The sequence below is a fragment of the Periplaneta americana genome, chromosome 14, assembly GCF_040183065.1.
Source record: "Periplaneta americana isolate PAMFEO1 chromosome 14, P.americana_PAMFEO1_priV1, whole genome shotgun sequence".
Lineage (NCBI taxonomy): Eukaryota > Metazoa > Arthropoda > Insecta > Blattodea > Blattidae > Periplaneta > Periplaneta americana.
Window position 1 is genome coordinate 147315149 of NC_091130.1, and position 13097 is coordinate 147328245.

At 35.7% G+C, this 13097-nt stretch overlaps 1 protein-coding gene across 5 annotated transcripts in view; it reads left to right on the forward strand.

Annotated features, from left to right (window-relative positions):
* The window catches only part of LOC138713822 (rab9 effector protein with kelch motifs-like), a 133421-nt gene that overhangs the window by 96475 nt on the left and 23849 nt on the right, over positions 1–13097 (forward strand). For 2 of the 5 annotated variants that reach the window (XM_069846262.1, XM_069846264.1), the window contains one exon: positions 10829–10975. The exons of the other annotated variants lie outside the window; for them this stretch is intronic. The gene's annotated coding sequence lies outside the window, so the exon portion shown is untranslated. The remainder of the gene's footprint in view (positions 1–10828; positions 10976–13097) is intronic. 5 annotated transcript variants of the gene reach the window in all.

Sequence of the window (13097 nt, forward strand, 5' to 3'; positions counted from 1 at the left end):
TGCAATGTTCGAACATGAGAGACGAAACCAAGACATTACAAACTTCGTCTTATTCCATATAAAAATCTAATCGCAAGATATGTGCCCAAATCCTTAATCAGTTTAAAATAGTGTTCTGCAATGTTCGAACATGAGAGACGCAACCAAGACATTACAAACTTCGTCTTATTCCATATGAAAATCTAATCGCAAGATATGTGCTCAAATCCTTAATCATTTTAAAATAGTGTTCTGCAATGTTCGAACATGAGAGACGAAACCAAGACATTACAAACTTCGTCGTATTTTATATTCAAATCTAATCGCAAGATATGTGCTCAAATCCTTAATCAGTTTAAAATAATGTCCTGCTATGTTCGAACATGAGAGACGCAACCAAGACATTACAAACTTCGTCTTATTTCATATAAAAATCTAATCGCAAGATATGTGCTCAAATCCTTAATCAGTTTAAAATAGTGTCCTGCAATGTTCGAACATGAGAGACGAAACCAAGACATTACAAACTTCGTCGTATTTTATGTTCAAATCTAATCGCAAGATATGTGCTCAAATCCTTAATCAGTTTAAAATAGTGTCCTGCAATGTTCGAACATGAGAGACGCAACCAAGACATTACAAACTTCGTCTTATTTCATATTCAAATCTAATCGCAAGATATGTGCTCAAATCCTTAATCAGTTTAAAATAGTGTCCTGCAATGTTCGAACATGAGAGACGAAACCAAGACATTACAAACTTCGTCTTATTTCATATTCAAATCTAATCGCAAGATATGTGCTCAAATCCTTAATCAGTTTAAAATAATGTCCTGCTATGTTCGAACATGAGAGACGAAACCAAGACATTACAAACTTCGTCTTATTTTATATTCAAATCTAATCGCAAGATATGTGCTCAAATCCTTAATCAGTTTAAAATAATGTCCTGCAATGTTCGAACATGAGAGACGCAACCAAGACATTACAAACTTCGTCTTATTTTATATTCAAATCTAATCGCAAGATATGTGCTCAAATCCTTAATCAGTTTAAAATAGTGTCCTGCAATGTTCGAACATGAAAGACGCAACCAAGACATTACAAACTTCGTCTTATTTCATATTCAAATCTAATCGCAAGATATGTGCTCAAATCCTTAATCAGTTTAAAATAATGTCCTGCTATGTTCGAACATGAGAGACGCAACCAAGACATTACAAACTTCGTCTTATTCCATATAAAAATCGAATCGCAAGATATGTGCTCAAATCCTTAATCAGTTTAAAATAATGTCCTGCAATGTTCGAACATGAGAGACGCAACTATGATATAACAAACTTCGTCTTAGTCCATATTCAAATCTATTCGCAAGATATGTGCTCATATCCTTAATCAGTTTAAAATAGTGTCCTGCAATGTGGAACATGAGAGACGAAACCAAGACATTACAAACTTCGTCTTATTTCATATTCAAATCTAATCGCAAGATATGTGCTCAAATCCTTAATCAGTTTAAAATAGTGTCCTGCAATGTTCGAACATGAGAGACGAAACCAAGACATTACAAACTTCGTCTTATTTCATATGAAAATCTAATCGCGAGATATGTGCTCAAATACTTAATTAGTTTAGAAAACCAGGTGGCCCGGGTTCGATTCCCGGTCGGGGCAAGTTACCTGGTTGAGGTTTTTCCCGGGGTTTTCCCTCAACCTAATATGAGCAAATGCTGGGTAACTTTCGGTGTTGGACTCCGGAATCATTTCACCGGCATTATCACCATCATCTCATTCAGACGCTAAATAACCTCAGCTGTTGATAAAGCGTCGTAAAATAACCTACTAAAATAAAAGAAGTTTAGAATAATGTCCTGCAATGTTCGAACATGAGAGACGCAACCAAGACATTACAAACTTCATCTTATTCCATATAAAAATCTAATCGCAAGATATGTGCTCAAATCCTTAATCAGTTTAAAATAATGTCCTGCTATGTTCGAACATGAGAGACGCAATCAAGACATTACAAACTTCGTCTTATTCCATATTAAAATCTAATCGCAAAATGTGTGCTCTAATCCTTAATCATAGACTCTGCTGTATGTTTCATTGAAACACATTTTAATTAATGGAACTAGTTTCTTGGGAATACCAAATTCAATAAGAATATTATATAAAACTTTTCTCTTAACCGAGTCATATGCCTTTTTGAAATCTACGATTAGCTTACGTACTGTGCCTATATACTCCTATGTCGAATACAAAAAATGTTATCAATATAGTCTATCTATTATGCCTAGAACCACATTTATGATCATCAATAATTTCATCTACATAAGGAATTAATCTTCTCAAAAGAATATTGGACAAAATTTTGTATAACGTCAACAAAAGTGATATTCCACGAAAGTTAATGCAGTTAGTCTTTTCCCCCTTCTTAAAGATAGGTACAGTTATGGACTCCTTCCATTGTTTGGATACAATTCTTTCCCCAAATTATTATTATTATTATTATTATTATTATTATTATTATTATTATTATTATTATTTCGGTCCTATGTCCAAAGCATATTACTGCTACAGAGTATGTAGCTCGACTTCCAGCCGAAAACCAGAGTATAATATATGTTTGCAATGCTAGCGTATTGATCAAACCTCCCGCGTATTTTTACTCATGTAACTTTGATCAACAGTACAATGCAAACAATTAAATTTTTATTAAATTTCATAATCAGTGTAAACCTGTGTTATAAGAGTTGTTCAATGTAATTGTGTGTCGGCAGTCACACATTCCCCACATCTTTTCATAAAATTGTTACTCACACGCAAAAGTTCTACACATTTCAATAATTGAGCAGTTCAGAGCAGAAGTGGTGTAAGTCAAAATTAGGTAATGAGGTTTAAAGTAAAAATTCTGTGAAATACAGCGCAAAGTAGCAATTAATATTCAATTTATTTAAACTATTAGTAGTCAGTGGATAGCACGAAGGACATATTAATTGCTACTTTGCGCTGTATTTTACAGAATTTTTACTTTAAACCTCATTACCCAGTTTTAACTTACACCACTTCTGTTCTGAACGGCTCAATTCTTGCAGAGTCTCTTCCTGTATTGTCTGGGCAGATTATTAAAGTATATCAAGTGGTAGAATATCTCAAAAATATCATTCATTCATGGTTTTCTTCCAAAGGACAAGTCTTTCACTGCAAACCCGGCATACTCCAATATTTCCTATTTTCTGCCTTTCTGTTCGTCTCCGCATATGATCCACATATCTTAATGTCGTCTATCATCTGATGTTTTCTTCTGCCCCGAACTTTTCTCCCGTTCACCATTCCTTCCAGTGCAGCCTTCAGTAGGTAGTTTCTTTTTAGCCAGTGACCCAACCAATTCCTTTTCCTCTTCCTGATTAGTTTCAGCATCATTCTTTCTTCACCCACTCTTTCCAGCACAGCTTCACTTCTTATTCTGTCTGTCCATTTCACAGGCTCCATTCTTCCCCATATCCGCATTTCAGATGCTTCTAGTCGTTTCTCTTCACTTCCTCGTAATGTCCATATTTCTGCCCCATACAGTGCCACACACCACACAGAACACTTCACTAATATTTTCCTTACTTGTTAGTTCTTTTTCCAGAGGTCGCAAGAAAATGTTCCTTTTTCTGTTAAAAGCTTCCTTGGCCATTGCTATCCTTCTTTTGACTTCCTGGCAACTGCAGATGTTAATATTTATAATACACCCCAAGTATTTTACAGCCTTATTTCGAAATCGCACGTTTACCTTCTTTATTTTACTTCTGATAACCATGGTCTTTGTCTTGTTTGCATTTATCTTCTTTCCATATTGATCACTTTATTATTATTATTATTATTATTATTATTATTATTATTATTATTATTATTATTATTATTATTATTATTATTATTAGGGAGGAAGGCAAGATATTTGACATTTATTACCTCTTCATCATAATGTATGAAGAGAGAATATTGTGATGTTGTTTTGTTTCATAATGTACTAAATACACTAAATGTATGGGTATTTTAACGAAAATGGGAATTTCTTGTAACTTTGAGGGGAATTTTATAAGGACAACTGACAATTCTATGTAAATAAATATTTCAATCGCCCATGTCATTATTATAATATGAAGACATTATTTCAAAAACAGCCCTTGTCAAAATTGCTGTTTCTCAGGATAACAGTAAAAATAAAAAGAACAACACATGTCAGCTGTTTCCGTACAACTGGTGTTTATCCTCGTGGCTATTGCAGCTGACATGGGTCGTTTTTGGAGTCTATCAACATTTAAAATAGTAGCAAATGTGTCCTTAACTCAATTTAATTAAAAATGACTGGGGCTGTTTTTCTAATAATGTCTTCATGTGTTACATTATGAAGAGCTGCAATGGGGAACGTGTCACTGTATATATACATGGATCATTTGAAAATTAATGGCAACGCTTTAATTAAGATAAAAAAACTTATTTATTCACGATTAACATAATTAAAGTTCTTAAAAGTAACATCTTAAAGGTAACGGATGTCATCCACTTTGCTCTAAGTTTCTAATTGACTGCTCTACAGCTGTTATAACGGCCTGTCTGTTTCTAAAGATTAGCCCCCTCATTGGTTCTTTCATCTTAGGAAAAGGTCATAGTCGCAAAGACTCATATCCGAAGAATACGGAGGATGCTCTAGAATTTCCCAGTTCCACCTATTAATTATACTAGGGCATTCGATAAGTAATGGCAACAATGCTGTAAATCAGTGTTCCTAGCGGTGACCATTTAAATCTTGTACTACGTAATAAAGCTGCGATTGTTTAATAAATTTGCAATATTGAAAGTCTCGAAGTAGCCATATTTTGTAAATACAGTGGCTGTTTCTGATTTGTAGTAAACAATACAGCCCTAAAGGTACGAACAAAGATGCTTCATAAAAATCCAAGTTGCGAGAGAAAAACATGCAACTCAGTGCTTTAGGGCATTACAAGAAGCCTGTGGGAGAGAAGTGCTACCATACTGAACTATTGCAAGTTGGGTGGAAGCGAGGCATTCGCTTTCAATCAAGAGTTGACATCCGAAGAGCTTTAGATTGATCAGTATTGTATTGTATTGTATTTATTAAGATTCCACGGTATTCATACATGCTTACAGCTAGAATATGGAACAAGTAAAAAAACTTAATACTATTATAAAATCTTAATTTATAGTCACAGTCTAGATGAAATATATATATATATATATATATATACAGACGAGATTTACAATATAGTCTACTAGTACAATAGTATCAATTTCATGAAGTGTTATTGAATGTCATGAATTCACCTACAGAATAGAAGGCGTGAGAAATTAGGTACTTCTTTAATTTGGCCTTAAATAATTTTATGTTTTGAGTTTCATTTTTTATATCGATAGGGAGGCTATTAAAAATTTTTACTGCCATATAACGCACTCCTTTTTGATAGCACGATAGACTCGCCGATGGAGTATGAAAGCCATTTTTTTGACGTGTATTTATGCTATGAACTGTTGAATTAGTTACAAAGTTTTCACGATTACATACGAGGAAGATTATTAATGAAAAGATATACTGACAAGCCATGGGCATTATTTGTAGTTTTTTGAAAATAGTCCTACACGATTCCCTAGATTTAGCACCTACTATTATTCTAATTACTCTTTTTTGTGAGAGAGATATACAGAAATGCTGCTGCAGATGGAGTCCGCCGTCTTCCAAGAATTTGGCAACGTATTGTTGACATGGCAGGAGACTATATTTAAAGTATGTAATGTCAAAAGTAACGTAAATAAATTTAGTGTGAAACAGTAACTATGTTGCCATTACTTTTAGAATGCCCTAGTATTAACCATTTAGGCAGCGACGAGACAACGAGCCCTATCGAGAAGCATAATGGGATGGGTATTCAAGAGATGTCTTGTGTACATTTTTTGGCATTAGGGCGTTGCAGATAATAGTTCATTATTACAGTCAGTGCATAAAGAGTATAAATGAGATTATTGCCTTATAATTTACAAATAACACGATATCAGGCACCACTTCATTCATACTACCAGCTTATACAGGGACATCATTTTATTTTTACTTCAATTTTTATTGTACCTGAGTTTTTTAATGTACTTCACTCCCACCCCTTCTACTAATGAAGTTCCAACTGTCCTCTACACACAGATCCAAGACCGCATATAGTAAACAGCACTGAGTTAGTGAGTATAGTACGTTCCAGAAATATGTTCGCGTTTTCCAGTGACGAAAGAGCTTTCAATATTGAATCATATTTTCGCACAGGTACTGTCCGTTTGCCTACGTCGCATCCCTATTTCCTCCACCTGCTTCTGCTCGCCCCTCTTTAAAAGCAGGGCTGTCTTAGCTCTTTTCTGAAAACATTAATTTCTGTTAGGAATTGGACGTTTACGTAATATTATACAACTGTTTAAAATAACTTAAATAAAAGGGCCTCGTTAAGTAATTAACTGTCACGTGATTTCCTCCCTTTCTACGACCCTACGACATAACCACTTGAACGGACAGTAGATAGCATGTCTGAGTAATTTTATCTGTGCGGGTCGGGCAGAAGTGAAGATTGAATATACAGTACGTAAGGTACTCTTTTATAGAGTAGGTACAAAATTATTTCAACATGCGTTACTAGTACGAAGGACGAACCTGTAATTAGAATTACGTTCAGTAGTCTATAGTGCGATAATATGCACAAAAGAACTGAAGCCTGTATCGAAATGAACGGCCACCATTTTAAAAAATGTGTTTAAATATCCATATTATGATTATTTTTCAATTTAACTTCATTCTCTATATTGTACGCTAATGTGATGTAGACAGTATAATATACACTGCATAATGAATACGTTCGCATGGATAACTCAGTTCGTGAGTAAAAACACTTATTCTTAATACAGTACTGCATTTTGATTAAACAAAAACCTAATGAAAATTATCGAACTCAAAGTCGCGATATTTCCTAGTTTACGTAAATGGATTAACTACTTTTCTTCCCTCCTATATCTAGTAGAGTGATTTGTTTGTGTTTTACGCCAGTATCATCGAACTACAGTCGTGGAAGGGGGTAGCAATCTGTGTTTCCGGTTCTCTAAAGGTATAGCCAGGTTAATATTAAAAATGTTAGTAAAAATAAAATGATGTCCCTGTATTAGTTATATTATGTAGTATTCAAAAACAAACCTAGTAAGCATTTTCTTACTGAGTAGAATACAATGTAGTAAAATGAATATTTTAACTTTATTGTAAATGTTTCGAAATTGTTACTGTTTTGTTTCTCTTGAAATTTGTACAATCAGTTACTTATTTTTAGATCTTTAGTCATTTCCTTTAAAGATTAAATATATTAGAAAATTAATATTATTAGTACTGTTTTGTATTTGTGTTTGTTCTTTTATTTCTTTTTCTTATTTACTTCTTCTCTCTGCATTTGTTTCTTTTTTGTTTGTTTTTTTTTATATTTGTATGGTGGTGTGATATAGAATGTCTTATTACTGTAACTCCACTAGATTAAATAAATAATAATATATTGTTGCGTTACGCCATTGAAATGGTCTATTAGAGTCATGTGACACTAAAAACGTATGCTTTATTTTCATTTTAATCACATGAATAGTCGCGCGGGGTGTTGTGAACACCCCAGTCATATATACGGAGCTGTTGACTACATATTGAGTGAGCCTATACGTTTGAAACTTCCAGTACCTTTCTTAAAATTGGTAAGGCAACAAAACTGACCATACTTGTGTAACAAATAATAACAATGGATCTTAAGTAGTGACTGTTTGCACAGAAAAATCAAGAAAGTGTCTGGAAAGGAAGATAAAATGTAAATTACGATTAGGAATGAATAGACGTTCGAATATTACATGTGAACCAATATTGAAATATTACTATTACTTTACATTAATTATAACATTGTGATATTAAAATATTACATAGATTATAGTTGTGTAAATAAAAAAGAGCGATATTTAACAAAAATAGCCCATAAGAACCCATTATACGGAAAGTGACTCGGAAAGTAACACACAATAATTTTTTTCGGCGTTGGTATTGCTGCTGGGATGTTGACATTTCACCGAGATATAGTTCGAACTTTTCACTACAGACACAATTTGTTTTGCATGTGCAGCTCTAGCGATAGAAGCGTGAACTACGCAACAAAGATGGCGCGCATGTTACTGTCGTCAACTTGTGAAGAGCAGCGAAGTGTTGTGCGATTTTTGTGGGGTAAAGGACATAACTTGAGTGAAATTCAAAGGGACATGTGTGGCGTGTACGGGGAAGACTGTATGGACCGTAGCAACATCTCCAGGTGGTGCGCATTCTTCGCAGACGGCCGTGAGAACATTTGTGATTCGCCACGTTCTGAGCGGCCGGTAACAGGTGCACTCCAGCGGAATGTCATAAGCATTGAGGCGGCAGTTTTGAACGACTGGCGGATCCAACTGCGAACCTTATCTCAGCAGTTCAACATTTCATACGTGTGGTGTACGTTATCGTGCATGACACATTGAAATTTCATAAAGTTAGTACCCGCTGTGTGCCTAAGAACCTGACAGATCACAAGAGCCAGCGAATGATGACATGCTTTGACCACCTAAGGCGTTACACAGCAAAAGGGCATGACTTTCTGAAAGGAATTGTCACTGGTGGTGAATACTGGGCGTATCACTACACGCCCGAAACAAAGCAGGCCTCTATGGAGTGGAAACATGCTGCTTCCCCAGTAAAGAAAAAATTCAAAGTGACGCAATCTGCTAAGAAAGTGCTTGTGACAGTGTTCTGGAATATGCATGGTGTTTTGTTGGTGGACTTTGCTAAACACGGGACCACTATGAATGCTGCAGCCTACATTCAAACGTTGGTAAAGTTGCGTCGTGCCCTTCGTGACAAATGCTATAACATAAATGCTGACGATGTCAAACTTCATGACAGAGTTTTTTAAGCAATTTTTATTACTGCACAAATCAGCACCAAAATTCTAAGATACTGTTGGCTGTTACGAGTTAATTTCTTACATCAATTTTGCATAATTATGCTACAATTGTTTACATTACTTGTACTTTTCTGTTTATTGTAATTATGTGTAACTTATACCATGCAAATTTCCATGAATACAAGGCCAATCCTTCCACTTGGTATCTGGTGTTGTTCTTTAACTTGTATTACTGCACAAAATTTGTTTTATTACTGCACATACTGGTTTATTACTGCACAAATTGTGTATGACTGCACACTAAAAAAACTCTGCTTCATGACAATGCTCGTCCCCATGTTGCGGCTTCTGTTCGTGAGAAAATCAACACATTTGATTGGGAGGTGCTCCAGCATCCACCATACAGTCCAGACCTTGCACCATCGGACTTTTATCTGTTTAGTCCCATGAAGAAATTCCTGGCCAGCCATCGCTTTGCGACTGATGCAGAACTGCAATCAACTGTCCGCAGATGGCTATACTCCAATCGAACAGACTCATATGAACAGGGTATACTGAAACTGGTATCACGATGGAAGAAATGTGTTGAGAAACGTGTCGCCTATGTAGAAAAGTAGCTAAAATATCTGAGTTTCATTTATGTATTTTTTATTTTTTGTTTACCTATTAAACGTTTTGTTTAAAAAATTATTGTGGGTTACTTTCCGATCCACCCTCGTTTTGGGGTGTCAGCAACACCCATGTTACAAAGCTAGGCGCGACTGCTTAAGGGTTAAGTTTTAGAATATGACGTATGTCATGGGATTATACAGCATGATTCATTATTACGTGTAAATACTTTGTGTGTGTAATGTAGAGGTGAAACTAAGACTAAAACGTTCTATACAACTTTTTCTTAAAACCTTTAATTCCAGAGTTAACGCCATTTTGCGTGGAACTTGCGCTCCCAATCAAAGAAAGGATAACACGCCAAATGTAAACTAATTATCACTTTCGTACAGTTCATTTGGACTTCAATACAAAAATAACCAAAGTCACTAAATTCATATCCTCGGCAGTCCACTTGTGCACGTTTTGTGAACTAAAACCAAACACAGAAAAGAATGTAAAGCAATTTCTTCTAGACTTTACACATTTGCACAATTCTTAGTGTAATGCATGTTCAAAGTAGGCTACTGTCCCTCAACTTGAAGAAGTCCAGAGGGTTCATGTCTGGTGATCTGGCTGGCCAAGGAGTTGGCCCTGCGCGACCTATCCATTGACCTGGATACGCAGCATTGAGATACGCCCTTACATTGCGGCAGTAATGCGCAGGAGCGCCATTGTGCATAAACCATAAGTTCACTCGCGTTGGAAAATGGATCTCATGTAGCAGACCATGCAATTCACGTTTGAAGAATGCGCGGTAGATTTCCCCAGTCAACCGCGGAGGTGAACTCGAGGTCCGAGTAACTGATTCCCCACAATACCATACCAAATGTGTGGGAGAACAGTAATACCTATGCAGTTACTGCGACGTAGGTGCCATCTACTGGAACTCTGGAATTAAAGGTTTTGAGAAAAAGTTGTATAGAACGTTTCGGTCTTAGTTTCACCTCTACAATACACACACAAAGTATTTACACGTAATAATGAATTACCCTGTATAATATTTTCCGCTAAAATGTCCGTCTGTCAACGAAAAATAAAATTCACGCATGTTCCCCATTCAAAAGTTCTTTGAATTAAATTCACAGAGATACAGCGTACTCACTACAAGTTTTAACAGCATATGAAAATAATGCTTATATCTGTGAATTAGCTTATAATAACAACAGCTGATAAATATGGTGTCTTGTTCACTATCTACTAACACTATTAACAGGAACAGCAGCAAAACAAACACGCAACGAACTTCTTGACATTTGGGACCAGTCGTCGAACATTTGAATACAGTAACAATGGCAACAGTTCGGTCGTAGTGCGCAAGCCTGAAGAGCTGGTGTCTGCGCAGAAACCTGCAGAGTCTCAAGTATGTGTGCTACTGTGATCTGTTCTGGTGTGGGGAAGTGTACATTGTGTATGGACGAATGTAACAGCGATGGTGGTGGGAATTGTAGTAGTTTGAAGACATTGGGACTTAGCTCACATGTTGCACATAACACATTAGACAGACCGTGCACGAGTAAGGGGACTGGTGTCTGTTGTGTTGTGCTGTGCGTCTTGTAACTACTTATTGTAGTAAATGAGTGCTTTCTCAATAGTAAATCAAAGGTGGGATGTCTTCCATACACTCAAAGAGAATCCACATGAACATAAGTCGAATGCATTTATTATGTCTCATAGCTATGAGCTTGTTTGCTCAAATATTCGGGTATCGTTGCCAATGCCAGAAATTCCCATGGTTACTTGCTTCGTTGAGCATCCACTATAGTAATCGCATGAAGTTGATATGCTGAGGAAGATTGCATGGTGCTACCAGCGAATAGGGATTATAAAGAATGGACATTGAGCGAATTTTCCTGTGTTTTGTTTCTCTGTGCGCCGGCGTTTAGTTCTACTTTCAAGCGCTAGAGGTTAGTGTAATCGAGCATAGGCTAAGATAATAATTGAGAATAGAGTTGAGACACAGGATCCAAACATCGGCTACCTTATTGCATAATCCAGTAACGCTTTGCTTCAAACAAATTCAAGTTAACAGCTTTACCTTATTTCTCAGTGACGAACTAGTTGTAAATAATATTTTTTTTAATATTTCAGATATAATAAATTATATTATAAAATAATATAATACATTATAAAATTATGTATCATCGTTTAATATTTGTATACAATATAATATAGGTATATTGTTTTACTTCTCATAAGAGTTTTGTTTTTCCATTTTCAGTGCTATCAAATCATGACATATTTTAATTGTTGTTGGGGTCAACGTCTCAACTCTCATTATAAAGGAACTCAAGAGTCTAGACATTACAGTTAATGACGGATTTATTATTTTATGGATCCAATTTATTTTATTTGAGTACATAATGTACCTAGATGTATTAATTATATGTGTTATATTTCCGCTGTGTCGACTGCTAGCTGGTGTGATGTCAGCGCCAACTCTAGGGAGAAAGCAGAATCTCACGCTCTAGCTGGCTTGAAGGTCATTGAAATCAGTCCGGCTACATCAAAGGTACCGACGCGAAGTGTCCATTCTTTATAATCCCTATTCGCTGGTGCTACAGTTTCCTGTTCATATATCTAATTGCAAGATACGGTCAGAACTAACCGAAAGTACCGGTATTTACTTTGGTAAGGGAATGAAATAAGTAAAAGGGACACTGATCTCAACGCTCTTAATCTTAATTGGCTGTGAATGGTACTAATGTTTATATTTTTTCATATTATGTTCATGAAAGTACAAATTAGTGGTGCCTGTACATTTCTAAATGAAATATATAAATATTTATTACGAATACACTAGATTTTCTGTTAAGGTATATTTACCCTCATATGCTTAGGCCTACAAATAACTTGACTGACGACAATTAAATATTGAATCTTCGATCTCGCTACGCACCACACGCGGGATCGACATCTGATTTGTGTTGCGTTATTTCACGATGAAATGAAACTGAGAGATGGCCGCAATTGTAAAAAATACCGGAATAATTTTATAAATATACACACACCTGGAAAAATGAATGAGGCAGCGTACACTCGTTTGTCGCTGCTTAATCTTGAGTATTTACTGGAACCAAAATTACAGCACATTTGGAGTAAAAATTAATATTTTACCGTTGAGCTCACAGGAACTGTGTCACGAAATGGCGTTCCTGCACTCATAATTTACCCATATTCTTTCCCTGTGTTTCTTAAAATAGTATTTATGTACTACATTCATTTTTTTTACATAAACAATGATGCACAACCGAGCGAATTGACCCAGACGATAGCGTTTGAGATTCGCATTCGGAAGGTCCCAGGTTCAAACCCCGTGGCCGACCAATCTGACTGGGGTTTTTCATGATTTTCCTTAGTCATAAACGCATATCTCAGATTAGAAATTTACATGCCATGATTCATCACCGCCTCAATCACCAATACCAAAAACATTAATAAAAATCTATAATCAGTTACATGAACACAATGCATCTACAACACAC